Consider the following 16,991-nt stretch of genomic DNA (forward strand, 5'->3'; position numbering starts at 1 on the left):
ACTGGCTGATTAGTTCTATTGTACTTGTCATCTACCTAGAGTCCCAGTGAGAAAGGCATGCTATGAATGAAAATAAATTAAATATATAAAATACTTCTGGATAAGTATTTGGGAGGTACCTGTCCTCCTGCAGTGTGAAGTAACCATGCATAAATGTATTTAATTCGAAAATTTTATGGCACCTTTCCAGCCAACTTTAGATCCATCAGGCAGCAAACAATTAAAACAGCTTTTAAAATACGTAATATAAAACCAATTAAAAACAACAATTAAACAAAACAGAAAAACATGAAGGAGGGTCATTGTGGGAACACTAAACAAAACAGAGCAAGTCTTCACCCAATGGCGGAAGACAATGATCAAGGGCAACAGACAAATTTCCCTGCAGAGGGAGATCCATAATTTGGTGCTACAAATGAGAAGACCTTTTCTCAGGTTGCCACCCACCTAGCCTCAGATGGTAAAGAAGGGTCCCTTGAAGATAACCACAGTGATTGGGTAGGTTCATAGGGGAGTAGATGGACCTTAAGGTATGTTGGTCCCAAGCCATAGATGACATATTCTGAAGCCAATTTCATGTTTTATATTAGTTCCAGGATACCTAAGTCTGGAAAAGTTCCATCCTATGTTTTACTTATACCTCTGGATAGCTGCCTAGGACTCTGGTAGGCCTACAATTCTTTTGTTTTTCTGAATAAAGTTATACTTTGTTTACTCCAAACAACCCTCAGAATATTCCTGAATGATTCCAGCATCCTACACTATAGGGCTTTCAGGTCAATACTAACACCTTGAACTGGGCCTGTAAGCAGTCCGCCTAGCTCTCTGTCGTCTAATATGCACTTGATCATAAGCTCTATGCGCACTGCAAGCTGCAATAGCCTGCCGCCCGAGGGGAAAATGCATTGCTAGCTCCTGCCCAGGAGAACTGAAATGTGAATAATGCTGAGAGATTAGACAGGATTGGCTTCTGCCCCCCGCCCCCAGCTGCAGACATGCAAGATCCTTGAACAAGAAAGGCACCAGAGAGATTTCCTTTTCGATATCCCTCGGACAGTCCTCCTCCTTCATTCCTTTGATAAACAGTCTCACTATAATCCTGTCCGGCAATCGAGAGCCATCAACCATCTCTAGAAAAGTTTTACTCCTTCCTGGGAATACTTAATCTAAATTTCAAAGTCCATCACTCATATCCAGAGAAACTTAGTGTAAACTACAGTTTTGTTGCCCAGCACCGGAATAATCAATCGCTTCCTTTTGTCATATCCCAGAATGCTGATCAAAGTCACTTAAGTCTTTGTCCATCCCAGGAGACAAATATCAAGGTCCTTTGTTCAAGGATCGTTCTGCCCCAGGGTCCGTTTTGCCCTTTAAATATTTAGGCTTTGCCCCAATCAAGGTGTGCACACATACTTGGATCCACATGCCATACCCTCAGAACTCTCTGAGAACGTCTCCATGCAACGCTGGCCGTGCACTCCTTTCTTCGCAGACTTCTCCACTCCTCTGATAGGTAATTATCACCTGAAGCCTATAGGTATTCCCCACTTCCTTTCTGTTATTCTCTAGGACTCCTTGTGTGTGTGAGAGAGAGATGCATTTAGCTATCTGTGTGAAATTTTTCCTCTTCAATAAAGATTATCTTTGTTTTGGAAGAACATCCGTCTCATTAGTACCCTCAGGGAGGGGATCTGGTAAAAATTGGTGGAGAATCCCACTTGTTAACACCTCTTGCTAAGCCTTCTCCTTATCAGCTAATTCCCCCTACTCACAAGGAGACCCATCTAGGTAACAGGCCTGGAAGCTGGTTGTGAACCAATGTAGGAACAAGACTTGAGTGATATGGTCACTACAACCCATTCTAGACAGTATTCTATACCAGCTGTAGCTTCTAAATACGCTTGAAGGACAACACCACACAGAACACGTTACACCAGTCTAATCTAAACGTTACCAGGGCAGGTATCACAGTAACAAGGTCTTTTTTGTCGAAGAAAGTCCGCAGCTGACTCACCATCTGAAGCTGGTGAAAGCTTCATACCACAGCTCTGGCCACAGCTGCCAACTGCTTATTTAACAGGAGGCACAGGTCTAGCAGGTCAAGCTACAAACCTGTTCCTTTAGAGGGAGTGCAACTCCATTCAAAACAGGACACATCCCAATTCCTGGGCCAATTCTTCTCTCCAGCAGTAATGCCTCCATTTTGTCAGTATGAAGTTTTAGCCTATTAGCTCTCATTCATACCAAAACTGCTTCCTGACACTGGTTCATGTTTTCCGTATACACGTTTTCCGTTCATGATTTCTCTGGATACACACAACAGTGATAACCCAGCCCACATTTCCAGATGACCTCTCTCATCAGTTTGTAAATGGATGTAGATGGAACCCTGCAGAACTCCATAGGCCAAGAGGCCAAGCACCAGTTGCTCAGCACCACCAACTGAAACTTACCTTCCAGGTAGGACTGAAACCATTGCAAAATGGTGCCTCTCAGTTCCAACCCTAAAAGGAAAACAAGAAGGATACCATAATTGATGGTATCAAAAACCTGCTGAGAGGTCAAGTAGGATCAACAGTGCTGCACTCCCTCTATCCACCTTCCAGCATTGGTCATCATCCACTAGGGTGGCCAAGGCAGTTTCAGGCCCATAGTGAGACCTGAAACCAGACAGAAAAGGATCCAAACAATCCACTCCATTCGTGCAGCCCCAGAGGTGTTCCACCACCACTCAATCAACTTGCTCAAGAATGGTACGTTTAAGACTAGACAACAGTTATTCAAACCTCCTGGGTCCAGAGTAAGTTTCTTTAAGAGTAGACACACAACCATTTGATTCAACATAAGGGGCCACCACTCTTGTCAAAACACTTTTTCTACCTGCAACTATTTTCATATATGTGTTCATTTGAAGAAAATGTAACATGCATACATACCAGCAGGTATAGCCACTAGCAATCTTTATAATTATACATTTTGTAATGCCCAGCCACTGCAGATACCACTTTTTACTTCTATCTACATGGTGTACTGCACACAGCACAGCCAAGTCTAGGCAATGGACATGTAGATGGTTCCCAGTTCTTTTTTATCAAATGTGCAGCAGGGATGTCAAGCATAAAGTCATGGGACCTAACAGGGAAACGGAATTTCCACTATGGTCTGTAGCAGCCAAACATACAATGTTATATAACTCAATTATTTTCAGGACAAACAAATCACAAATCACCAGCTACTTGAATAGGTACTCTTACAACAACTTGCTATTTAAGAACGTAAGAAGAGCCCCAGTGAATCACAGCAATGGTCCCTCTCATCCAACATCCTATTTTACCCAATAGTTCAATCCCGTCATGTGCTTGAAGTCAAATTTGCAGGAAATTAGAGTTCTTTGCTTTGGGCAGGTGGGGCAGACAGAAATAAGACTAACAACGAGTCCTTTTTTGAAACTCTTCCAATGTATCTTAGAAAAAATAAATTAAAAAAAACTTTCAAGGACTAAGACACATGTAGTTAATAATGAGCATAAGGAAAAGGAGACTGAAGAACAGATGGATTTAAAACTGATTGTTTTGGTTGAAAAATTACAATTGTAATGCCAACACATTTGTTAGGTGGGGGATCTAGTTGCCAGGCAGCTCATTTGGGTTTACATCATTTATGTTAAGACGAGTAAATGACGTTTGCATTGCAACTTGAGAAAGAGACTGATTGAAAGAGTCTATCCTGACTGTTCTCGCACTGAAGCTGGAACTAGGAGATACTTTTATTAGCAAAATGGTAACCGCCAGAAGTTACCCTGCAAGATGAGGAAGACAGAAGGGGCAGTGACCTTCGTTCCAGAGATTAATTACAAAAGCCAGAGGGACTGCAAGCCTCCAAGTAACAAAACAAAAGTAGCTTCTTGCACTGCACGCTAACCATAATCCCTTTCGTTTTATTCTTTCCCCGTCACCTCAGTGACTGGCTTCAAACAGTCCCTTCAGACGCTCTAATTCCCATCACTCCATTATGAATTAACAGAAAGTCACTGCTCCAAGGTAACCCGCACGTTGCACAGCACACACTCGATCACTTTCATCCTCAAACATGGGACAAACCAAGAGCTTTTGCGGCTGCCCGGCCAAGTGAACCCCGTTCCCCGGCATGCATTCATTCACCTACGGAAAGAAAGCGCCAGACGGAGGACGTTTTTTCAATTAGACTCCAGCCAAAAAAAAACCTACTTTCTGAAACGGGGCCGTGGGAGGGAGAGGGAGTTGCTCAAGATTTTTACCGGCGGTTCAGACCGAGGGTAGCGCTACTAAAAGAAGTGCGATAAGATCCTATTCGCGTTTACTAAGAAGTTGCGCTAAATTAAGTGGGTCTGCATAAGGCTGCAGCTTTATTTTGTTTCTCAGCAGACCTCCTTTGCAGAAAGAAAAAAAAACTGAGCGCCCACAATGTATTCTATTCGCACCAATGTAAAAAGAGATACATCTTCCCTCCCTCACAGAAACGTGCAACTTCTGCTCTTTCTAAAAGCAATCTTCTCCCTTCCCTTATATATAACATTACCAACAACCCAAAGCGTTTTACACTTCAGTTATGAGAGACAGCAGAAAAGGGGACGAGAAACTTACCGCGGTCGCTTGGAGCGGTTCAGAGAAAGCCTCCCGAGGGCGAGCCGGAGTTAGAAACTCCCGCCGGATCTCAGCCTCTCTCCTCTCTCGCCGGCGGCACCATCCGAACGGGTTCTTTTTACACTTCTCAGACTGCCCCTTTAGAAAATGTGGGCCGCTTAATGCCTGGGAGCCTTATTAGGAAATGTTTTGCAGGAGTTTAGGGGCAGGCGGGATGACGGGGTTTGTGTGGTGCATGAGGCTGGGGGAGGAAAAAGGCGCGCACCCCGTCGCCTTTCAGCGGCAGCCAGCCAGGCTCCCTGCACGGACTGCTTGCAGTTTTGACAACAAACGGTGGTGACCTGCAGCCTGAGGGGGAGGGCGAGAAGGCCGAAGCAGGGATGGGATGAAGAGGATTGCGTGAGCGGGGGTTGGGGGGACCAGTGCAACTGCCGGGCCTGATCGACAGCTCGACACCGCGGGAAAGATCACACCACCTACGGCCAGAGAGCCTTAGAGCCGGAGGGCTGTGCCAGACATCAAAGAACAGCACTGGCAGTTTAAGGCCGGAATGGCTCATTCTCTGTTGTAAATGGCAGCCTAAAGGTCGTGTTCCTGGCCTGCGTGACCCTTAAAAAAAAAGAGAGAGAAAGTCAATTCGCTTGTGGAATTCCCAGCCACGTAATGGAGTGGTGGTCGCTAATTCACTAAAATTAATGGGTTTTAAATGGTGTAGCTCTAGGAACTATCGTGCTGTAATTCAATGCGTATGACTAGATAGAATCTCAATCTTCACAAACAGTAACCCTATGAATGCTACTGGTGTGGAAGCAGCAACAGGGAGAGACGTTGACTTCTGTCCCACCTGTAGACCTACCATAGCATCTGCCTGATCCCTTTAAAACAAGGCAATTAACTAGATGGGCCTGATCCAGCAGGACTACCCTTACTTAAATGGAAGGAACCCCAAGGATCTTCCTGTCCAACCCCTTCAAAATACAGGACATTCACAGCTACCCCCCAACACCCCCCCACACACACCTGCTCTATGCCCAGAGGAAGGCAAAAAATCTCCAGGATCCCCAGCTTGGAGAAAAATGCCTTCCTGACCCCAAAGTGGTGATTGGCATTACCCTGGGCATATAAGAAAAGACCACAAGAACTTAGCAGTAGTTCGTCCTTTCCTGCCCTACCTCTCACAATCTGCCTTATGTCTTTGGAATTATTTAAGTGGCAAGCAAATGTTAATCACAGAAAGGAGAAAATGTATTCCAACTGGATACAAATTTTAAGCCAGTTAAGAAATTACAGACACATCACCGCAATAATCAACTTTTTCAGATACAGGATCCATCTCCGCTTGCAACCTGAGACCCAATTCCCCCCATACTTTTTAAATTTTATTTTATTGAGAGTAAATGTGTATAGCAGCTCAGAATCAGGAAGTTCCTCCTTAAAATTTTGCCTCTGCTCCATGACTTACTTTAGTCAAGCCACTCTCTCGTAGCTTCACCTTTCCCCTCCACAAGATATGAGGATAATTAATGCTGATTTGCCTTCAAGGCTTGCTGTAAGGATTACATCAAGATAATGTCTGTGAAGTGCTTTGATCAGTGAAAACACTATTAAATACTAAGTATTACTCTAATGGCCCACATGCTGATGAAAAAAGCAGCTAAATGGGATCATCTTTAGACAAGGTGGGGGAGGGGGTCACATTCAGAAGGTTCTATTCAGGTATGCAGAAAAATATGAGTTTGAATGGAGGGAGGAGTCTGAGGAGGATCAAAAATGTTCCAGAAGGGTTCCGCTCTCTATATTGGGCAAACAGGTCAGTCCCTATGCAAAAGAATAAATGTACATATATCTGACATTAAAAGTAACAACACTCAGAAACCAGTGGGAGAACATTTTAATCCTCCAGGACATTCCATTACTGACCTAATCATGGCAGTCCTTAATAAGGAAAACATCAAAGCAAGATTGGAGCACAAGGTTGCTGAAACTGAGTTCATTCATGAATTCAGAACAATGGACACCCCCCACCCCAAACTGGATAGGGATATATGATCCTTCTCTCACTACAGATGCTACATTTCTCCATTTCCTCCCCTGCACATATCAAGCTAATTAAATTCACATTGTACCACCACATCCTATCTTACTTGTTTACTTACTTCTCCCACCTTTTGACTGAGATAAAAAGATTCAGAACTCCATCTGTACTCAAAGAGAGCTTGACACTCAAAAGCATATACCTTAGAAACTCTTTATTGGTCTGGTCTTTAAGGTGCTACTTGACTCTAACTTTGCTCTTCTACTACAGACCAACATGGCTGAAAATGTCAAAACAGCTAAATGTCAGTTAAAAGGAAAAATTGAGGGGATGGGAAATCACATTGATTCAATCCCCTCAGAGTTTAAATAATCCTGGCTTTGAAGGATCAAAGGGATTTGAAAATTGTTTTTGCCTCCTGAGACTTCTCACAGGTTCCAAGGTAGCAGTGATAGTTGTTACTATCTGAATATTCAGATCTATCCTCCTCTCTTTTCCAGTCCCCCCCCCCCCGATACAAAACACCACAGACCCTGTAGGGTATAACCTAGTGACTAGTCATTCTGACCCACAAACAGCAACTTTATAGAAATGCAATGCAATCCTATGTGAAGTAAGTGCAGCTGTTCAATTGATGACTTATTTGGGAGCAAGTATGCACAGGATGTCAGCAAAATCAAGGATGCAGATATCCAAGTAACAGCAAATCATTTTTATTTTTGCCTTTCATTCCTAGATGAAGGATAAAACCTAGCAGACGCTAGTTCTTCTGAAAACAAAGTAGGGGATCTGCTAAGCGAGCCAAAATGTCGATGATGCAACCACACGCATTATAGGGAAATGTCAAGTGATTTACATTTTACTAGCACAATTATAATGATGGGATAAGTAACCAGATGTATGGCAGCTCAGGACAGATGTATCCTACCAGCCATATTCATGGCTAAAAGATTGATATCGCATATATCAAGGGATATGTCTGGCCTAACAAATTTTAAAAGGTGGAAAAAGTGTTTATAACTTAAGGTTGCCAATTCTGTATTGGGAAATTCCTGGAGATGGGGGAGGCTGCAGAGGAGAGGGAGCTTAGCAGGTATAATTCCATATAGTCCACACTTCAAAGCAGCCATTTTCTCCAGAGAAACTGATCTCTGGAGATCAGTAGTAATTCCAGAAGATATCCAGGCCCTACTTGGAGGTTGGGAACTCTAGCATAACTAAATCAGAGAAAGAACAGACCCATCCAACCACATCTTACATAGTCATTTCATACTATTATACACAAACAAGTAAGGGACATACAAGGGGCATCGAGTTTCCCTTCCCCCTCTATTTCCTCTTTCCCTTTCCTGAAAGCCCTATATCTTTTCAACTTCCCCCTCTCCCTGCTTCCTTCTCTCCTTTCTACTCACCAAATAACCTACCTTTATCTGCCTTCTTCTGCAGTTTTCACTCTTTTTCTTCCCTTGGCAGCCTCTCTACCCTGGCAAAGTCTGACCCAGTTGCATGATGCCTGCCAGACTGGGCCTATTTGTATGGGTGGTACTCTGCAGTACCTGTCCTCAGTGAATCCTCCTCTTTCAGGAGACATGACAGGGGAAGGGAAAGTGACTTTTGCAGGGCGATTTTGGCCTCCAAGTGCCCCCACCAAGGGCTTTGCTTTACCAAACAGAAAAATTAGAAGGCTCAGCAATGGTGTGCTGTTGCCTAGCAACCCCCCAAAGGACCATTTCCAGTTCAGCGGGCGTTCTTGAAGCTACAGGCTTTGTTTCTATTATTTGGGGGGAGGTTAGTCCTCTGATTTTATTTATTTTTAAATTTCAGATTTTCCCCCAACCTAGAACTTCCTTCAGGTTTGTAGAGAATCCCCTCACTTTTCTCTAGCTCTGTTTTGCGGAAGTATCAATCATATCCTCTGTGATACCATTCAGAATTAGATATAATGAATGTGGACTTGCAGGGAGGCATCTCATTCCCCCCTCTCCCACCATATCCTCTTTCACTTCCTTGTCCCCCGTAACCACTCCCCTTTTCCTGCTTCCTTCTCTTCTTCCCACCTACCTTTGTCTGCTTTCCTGTCACCTTCCCAGCCCCCAGCAGCCTCTTCCCTATGGCCCAGTTGCATGGTAGGGAACCTTCAAGGACTTGCTGGGGATACTTCACTGTTCCCTCTATCCCCTTCCTCACACTATTTCCTCCTTACCTTCTCCTGGCAGGCTCCATATGTTCACCTTTCCAAACATCCTTCACTCTTTCAAAACTGTTAAACAACATACCTTTTATCTGCCCCCGTTTTCATCTGTATTTATTAATTTATTTCATTTGTACTACTACATTTATATTCTGTGTTCCTCCAAAAAGGGGACCCAAAACAATTTATATGATGTTCCTTGCCTCCATAATATCTTCACAACAACCTTGAGATGTAGACTCAGCTGATAATGTCTCACTGGATCAAATATTGCTGTTCTGCTGCTAGGGTTGCCAGGCCCCCTAAATCTCCCAGCAGGGGATCAGGACCTGGCTCTGACCTCCTTTTTGATGGGGAGTGCGCGTGCGCAAAGCACTTCCACAAACTGCGATGATGTTACTTCCAGGAAGTGATGTCATCACGCTGCCCCCCCCCAACACGGCCACGCTATGCGGGGGCTCACATTGGGAGCTGCTGTGGAGCGCAGGAATGCTCCTGCATTCCACAGTGGCCTAAAACGTGCCCATTTTGGCCTGGATTGGGCCCATATTGAGCCACTGTGGAACACGGGAGCACTCCTGCGCGCTGCAGCATCCCAAAATGGGCCCGATCCGTGCCAAAACAGGCCCGATCCACGGCCATTTTGGCACGGATTGGGCCCGTTTTGGGGTGCTGTGGTGCGCAGGAGTGCTCCCGCGCTCCTCAGCGGCTCAAAATGGGCCCAATCTGGGCCAAAACAGGCCTGTTTTGAGGCGCTCTGCAGCACCTCAAAACAGGCCTGATCAGCGGGCGTGTGCAGCTCCGCAGGGGAGCGCACACAAAGGATGTGCACCCCCCGCTGGCCAGGTAAGTGGGAGGGCAAGGTCGGGGGAATCCCCCGCCCACACCATGGGTCTGGCACCCCTATCTGCTGCAGATCAACATGGCTACCCACCTAAAACTGACTGGATCAAAGTCACCCAGTGAGCTTTTACAGCAGAGTGGTAATTCAAACCTGAGTCTCCTAGATCCTGCTCTGAAATTCTAACCCCTACACTACACTTATTTTTATGAAGGGGGAGGGTTCCTAGGTACTCACCAGTAGCATGAAACTCCCAGCCATTTGCTTCCCTGCCCACCAATTGTCAGTGATAATTGGAAGATGACAAGATGCCTGGCAATCATCTACCACCAGCATTGTGCTGCCCATGGGAGTTTTCCCAAGCTTGGTGCAGAGCCAATTTGGGCCCCAAGCAGGTTGATTCTGACAAAAATCAGGCCTGGAATACTGGCTGAACTGTTATGGTTGCCTAGCAACAGCCATTGATGGCATCTGGTTAAAGCTATAGGTGCTCCTTTTAACCTCTCGATTTTTTCCTTAGATTTCAGATTTTTCTGCAAACCTGGGGCATTTTTCAGGTGTGTAGGAAGATCTGTTCATGGCTCCAATCTCCAGATATAACTATTTACAGATCAGGACCACTTGGCTATCGATATATAAGCTATAATGAATTGTTTTGATGAGGTGCCCCAGTTTCTAAAAGCTTTAATAAAGCTAGGCAAGAATTCGATGTCTTCTAGTTTAACCACCATTTGGAGTGTCTTCCAACATGTATCAACCTTATGGTAACATCATATTGTCAGAGCACATACATAAGACCAGTCACAACACCTTAGTAATAGACTTGGTACAGTTACACAGGTTCTATAACCTCAGGGCTACTTCTTGTTACAAGTATCCCTAAAATGTTTTATGCATAGACCCAAAAAACACTGGAGGAAGGCTCTGACTTTTCACAGAGCAGCATGCATGAAAAAGGGATCTCTTGGGCTCTGTGTGTGTGGGGGGGTCCCTTTCTCACTACCAGATGAGCATACCACAATACATGAGAAATGAAAGTATTTGTTTGCACCTTTACTATATATTATATTTGAAGCAGGTTTCAGTATAAACATCAAGAAATACTATCAAACAATTTTAACAAATATAACAGTTTTCAATTAAATAGCAGGATTTAATATCAGTATCAGCATATAAAAAGGAAAACACAGTAATTACAACACTGTAAACAACCAGTCAATGAAAGATTAAGAATGATAAGCAAAGTGTTTGAGAACAATAGGAAAAAGAACAATAACAGCAAACTAGGCCAGAAGATCTAAAACAGGAAACGGAAGCCAGAGAGATTAAGTACAAGGGCAGCACAGCTGTATCAAATGAGCCAAATCACCATCAAAATAAAAAAAATCAGCAGAATTAAAGACATACAGAGATATGTACAAGATGGTACAGCTCTAGCAAGGCCAAAAAAAAACATCAGCTAAATTTAACAAGGAGGTTAACATCAGCTTAAACTGGCAAGATGATAACAAAATAAAGTAAAATACCCATCAGGTTAGCAGTAGCAATTCTTCCTAAAATAATTAAAAGGCCCATGCAAATAAACGTGTCTGCACCTGGCATCTATTTGGCAGGTATACTATAACTGATGAGCTGCCACTGCAAATGCCCTACCTTTGGTTGCCACTTCGTTTGCTTAAGACGCACCAGGTCTTGAGATGCTAATACTAAACTGTGGATATAGGAGATACTCTGGTCCCAGGCCATTTATGGCTTTAGAGATAAGAACTGGCACTTTGAATAGAGGCTAGAAACAAACCTGCAGTGAGTATAGTTCTTTTAAGACTACTATGGTATAAGCAGCATAACTTACTGGGGCATCTCTGCATTTGAATGATGGGGCCCTTAAGAACAGATATTTGAGTGTCTGGGCAGGAAAACTTCAAGTCCCCATAAATCTTCTCTAATTCAGAGGCTGAACCAGGAGTGCTTTAAAGTGAAGTTTGATATAGAACGGATAGGGGTTATAACTTTCATTTGTACATTGTGTGGACATGGAATTCTCTAAACCCCTGCAAGATGCAATACCTCCTCAAAGGAGAGACTCTCTCCATCTCCATACTGGACTTAGAGCAATGTTTACATGAACATGCAGTAAAAAGAGTTGAATATGTAAACAGGAGATAAACCTCTAGTAATATTCCACTGGTGTCTTGTTTTGTATAAGCACAGATTTCTATCTCCTCGGGTTCTTTGTCCAGTGGCATCATTAATTTTTAGGTCAAGGAAAACTTTAGAGAAGGACCTGTAATCCTAACAGTTTCTTTCTTTCTTTCTTTCTTTCTTTCTTTCTTTCTTTCTTTCTTTCTTTCTTTCTTTCTTTCTTTCTTTCTTTCTTTCTTTCTTTCTTTCTTTCTTTCTTTCTTTCTTTAATACAAGTAGATATTACTTTTGTCACCAGGTAAGCAGGCAATGGCAAACCACCTCTGAACATCTCTTGCCTCAAAAACCCTATGGGGTTATCATAAGTGAGCTGCAACTTGATGGCAAAAAAAAAATGTATAGAATCATACCTACAGTATGATGTTGTACTAGAGTTGATAGCAGGCCTGGATAAAAATGTCCTCTCTCTCTCTCATCACTTTTACTGCATTTAGGTAAATAACATCCCATTAAATCTCTGATAAAGGGGCAGGACATTTTTTTTCTGCAGGCAGTTTTGCAACTCTATATGGTATCTGTCATCAAAATGAGCTTCATGCCGTGTGTTCAACCTACCACACCATGGATGGAGTTTTCTGCTGAAAGTTCTAGTGCTTGGAGACATGATACTAAACCACTTAGGGTAGAAGCCCATTCTCATCAACATAATTGTTCCACAGTTCAGAATGGACATTATGGCAGCAATCTATGCTCATTTAGTTGTGAGCTTATATGTGTGAGTAACTCAGTGAAACCAGCTTCAGAATAAGCACACTGAATTTAGTCTGCAAGATATTTTTATTGTCAGGCATTTGATTCTCAATTCTGCTAGATCTGTATGTTTTAGAACTGGCTCCTGCTTTTGTAAAAGTAATTTTTATAATGTTTATTTTAACAATGTTTGAAGTATATATTTTGTACTTTAAAAACTCTTGAATATAGATTATCAAAATATAGGATAAAGAATATTGTTTCATGCGCTGTGGTCAAGTCAACAGTCATATTATAGCCATGGCTATCTTCCCACACAGTAGGAATTTGTGTCCAGTGACATCTTAGAGACCAACAAGATTTTCAGGGTATAAATTGTTAAGAGTCAAAGTTTCCTTCTTCAGACTCGCAAGCAGTGAAATCCTAAACAGAGTTACTCCAGTCTAAGCCCATTAAAATCAGTGGGCTTAGACTGGAGTAACTTAGGATTTCACTGAAAAGCTTATACCCTGACAATCTTGTTGGTATCTAAGGTACCATTGGACTCAAATCCTACTGTTCTACTGCAGACCAACACCGCTACCTATCTGAAGCACAGACCTTCATTCACAGGTGTGAAAATACGTTAACTCTCAAGCAACAAGGCAATTACTGATGGTTGTATGAAGCCTGAGTTTTTGTCAGCTGGAGACAGAGCCAAACTACATGAGACAAATTACACACGTATGACACATGAATGCACTTACATGTGTTTCCCCGTTGCTTTCCTGTTCACTTGCACGATGTGGCTACACTGCACTCGATCCCATGCTCGGACTGGTACATGTTTCTTCCCCATTCCTCTCAGACGAGAGATGGTATCCCATTATGCACCTTCTCTTTGCGCATGCTCAAACCTTCCTCTGCTGCTTTTCTGAGAGGGAGACTTGTTTACTCAATTGAACATATCAGGAAAAAAAACCTGCTGGGTTTCCAGGGGGGGTAGCTGAAAATGGGGGTTCCACACCTCTGCTGAGATCTTGCAGCTCAGCATCTATGCAAAAGGGGGTGGGCAATCCCCATGTCAGAAGCCACTGCAGGGTTTCTTGCTGTCAGCCAGAATCAACTCTTTCTTGCCTGTTTGTCCTCCGCCACCTCCAATCTCCATTATTATCTATGGGGGAAACTATGGGGAATGGCCAGGGGGATGGAGGTGGCATTTTGCAAAATAAATCTACAAAATTTACAGGGGACCAACTGCTAACTGTCCTCTAAAGACCCCCCACGTTTCAGGGAGATTGGACCTTGGGGAGGTCATTTTGAAGCCCCTCAAAATAGGAGTCATCAGCCACCACGTTTTTTACTATTGTGAAAAGAAAATTACAGGAACTGGGGAAACCCATTGATTATGCCTTTTCCAGGGTTCAATCTTCCTGAAACTTGGGAGGTCTTTAGAGGACAGTGAGGAGTAGATCTCCTGCAAATTTGGTGGATTTTGGACCTTGGGGAGATCATTTTGAAGCCCCTCAAAGTAGGTGCCATCAGCCATGGATCATGCCTTTCCCAGGGTTGATTCTCTTTGAAACTTGGGGGGGACAGATAGGACTAGATCCCCTGTAAATGTAGTGGATTTTGCTTGCAAAATGCCCTCTCTATCCCCCTAGATAGCTCCCCTAGTTTTTCCCACAGGGAATAATAGAGATTGAAGGTGGCTTGCTCAGATACTTGATTGTGTTGCCACGATCTTTCTTCTCACCTCCTCCTTATCCCGACCGAAGACACTGCATGAAGAGGAGGAGGAAGAAGTTAAGAGGAAAGGAGGGTGCAAGAAGGAGAAGTAGGGAGGCGGCGGTGTCAACTAGAAAACAGGAGGATTTAAAACTTGCCTGATTAAAAGCAAAACAGTTTGAGTATAAGCCAGATCTAAAGGCAAAAAGAGGGGAAAGGGAAGCGAAAGCCCACTCAAAATCAACGCTCTGCAATGGCGACTCACTAATTATGACTATGGACACTTGCACAGACTAGGGTTACAGGACACATGTTTATCAGGGGTAAAATGGACATGGGCAGGTAGGAACAGACATAATTCTAGACACTCGCACGACCTCGTGTAATTCGTCTTGTCTAGTTTGGCTCACAGGTACACAGTTTTGGGCTTGAGATAAGTGTTCTGTTCTTTTATGTGATAGTGTTAAAAGACATTTTCTGGCTACTTTTCAAGGAGGGAAACTGCATGAGGGGGAAAGGGAAGTTTTTAATCCTTCCCTCTCTGCTAAAAAATATCACCACCTCCTTGAGCCAATTTTACCTCTATTGGGGAAAATGTTCAGATTATCTGTAATTATTCCAGAAGAATAGCCATGTTGGTATGTTGCATAAAAATTAAACAGGAGTCTTACAGCATCTTAAAAACTAATAAAATGTTATTCCAGCATAAGTTTCCACAGACTACAGCCCAATTCTTCAGATGCTATGAGTGAATCCTCACTTTGCATTCATTTTATGTGAGAGGTTTGAAAAAACACAAACATCAGGGTCATGAAATACACAAAGGGCAGAGTGAAATATAACTAAGTAAAATTCAAATGTAGTCAGGAAGAAATATAGAGGCCATTCAGTAGTTATGCTAAGCTAATTAATACCTTTAAACAACAGGGAGTCATAGGTTTTGTTATGAGAGCCACAGATGTTGTGAATCTTAAAAAAAAAATCAGTCATTTTACTTTGGAGTCCCTCTTTGAAGATTTTCTGTAAAAGAATGGTTATCATCCAGTCAGAAACAGAGTGTTCCAATAGACGGAAACTTTCTCCTTTTGTTTCTGAATATCATGATTTTTAGTATCAGATTTTTGTCCATTTACTAATTTTTGTAAGGACTGACCCATTTTTCCAATGCAGAGAGCACATGGCATATATCTCATTGCAGAATGAACAAGTTGATATGGCCAAGATGGTATTGCAGATGTTACTAGGTCCTGTAAAAATATTATCTGAATGTGTATGGGTGGGGACAAAACTGACACCTTGGTTTCTTTCAGTATCTGATCCCTGGTAGGTGGTCCTCTGTTATTGGTATGAAACTGCTTTAGGTTAGGGAGGCTGTCTCAGCATTACTGATGATGCAAAAGATTGGATTGAGCTGTGAGATGTAGGTGACAACCACTGGTGGTCTGTTATCTCTTTTGAGTTTGGCTGATAGGCTATTGCTGTGTATCAGTATAGTTTTATCATCTGTTTCTTCACTTCCTTGGATGGGTACTGAAACTTCATAAATGTCTGTTGTAAATCTTTCAGGTGAAAATCCCAGAACAATGTATGGAAGCAGATGTGATTGTAGCATAGTACTTGGCTATAGACAGTGCTCAGGGTGGTAGATGGAAATGTGCAGCAAGAGGTAACAGTCATTGGGTTTTCCCGTATAAAGTGGTACTTTTACATCCTTCACATAAGCCCCATGCAGATGTTTTGATTGCATGGGCACTCACTGCATGGGAAAGGGGAGTGGGCAGGGGCATGCTGGCCCTGCCCCATGCCTCCACACAATTGCAAAGGGTTCTGCCTGGGGCAAACATGCAGAGGAAGTGCCCACGCATATACTCCGCTGCTGTGATCAGTGATGCTGGTTTGCTTATCATGGGGACAGGCCATGCAGCTGCATTTTTTAGCATTAGAAGGTTCTGAGACCTCTTTAAAGGAAGCCTCACATAGAGAGCATTACTGTATTCCAACTTGCATTCGACTAAGAGTTCATTCCCTCTAGTGTTTCACAGATGAAAAATATGGTTATCTTATTGCATTTAAATTTTTATCCACAGGCAACCACTCTCCCACCATTATATGCTGATGAAGGCTGTACTCTGACAGCTAAGTCCTAAGTTTATTTACTTGGCCATAGCCTGTCCTGCACTGCTTTAAGAAACAAGAAGGGTTTTAGTTAAAAATATGTTAGAAAAATAGAATTGTCTTACAATGTTTTATCAGTAGTCCAAATATATCTCAGTAGCTGCAGTATGTAAAATCACAGGCAGAGTATTACATAATACCAGATATTAATGTACATTATATATGTTCCACGTGTACGTGCATTACAGAAAAATGCATTAACTCTTCTATGAGAAATTTAGCTTCTGGAAAACACAAGGCAGGAACTAAACCCTGAAGAATGACAACTCCTGCAACTCACTGTAAAGGTTTTATAACAAGACATCTGGGAAGTTAAGCAGGATCAGCTGCAGTTAGTGATTGAATAGGAGCCCAACAAAGAAGACTGGGATTGCTATGCAGAGAAAGGCAATGGCAAACCACCTCTGCTAGTTTCTTGCCTTTAAAACCCCCTAGTCCTCGGGTCGCTATGTTGGTTGCATCTCGACAGTACACAATTATTATGTCAGAAAAGGATTCCAGAAAATGGGAATACTAAAGTGAATGATG

General features: G+C 42.9%; 1 protein-coding gene across 1 annotated transcript in view; it reads right to left on the reverse strand.

Annotated features, from left to right (window-relative positions):
* The window catches only part of LOC129323566 (myosin light chain kinase, smooth muscle-like), a 124,524-nt gene extending 119,824 nt beyond the window's left edge, over window positions 1-4,700 (reverse strand). The window contains exon 1 of the mRNA XM_054970098.1: window positions 4,623-4,700. The gene's annotated coding sequence lies outside the window, so the exon portion shown is untranslated. The remainder of the gene's footprint in view (window positions 1-4,622) is intronic.
* Between the last annotated feature and the right edge of the window lie 12,291 nt (window positions 4,701-16,991).

Source organism: Eublepharis macularius, chromosome 2, assembly GCF_028583425.1.
Source record: "Eublepharis macularius isolate TG4126 chromosome 2, MPM_Emac_v1.0, whole genome shotgun sequence".
In the NCBI taxonomy this organism is placed as follows: Eukaryota; Metazoa; Chordata; class Lepidosauria; order Squamata; family Eublepharidae; genus Eublepharis; species Eublepharis macularius.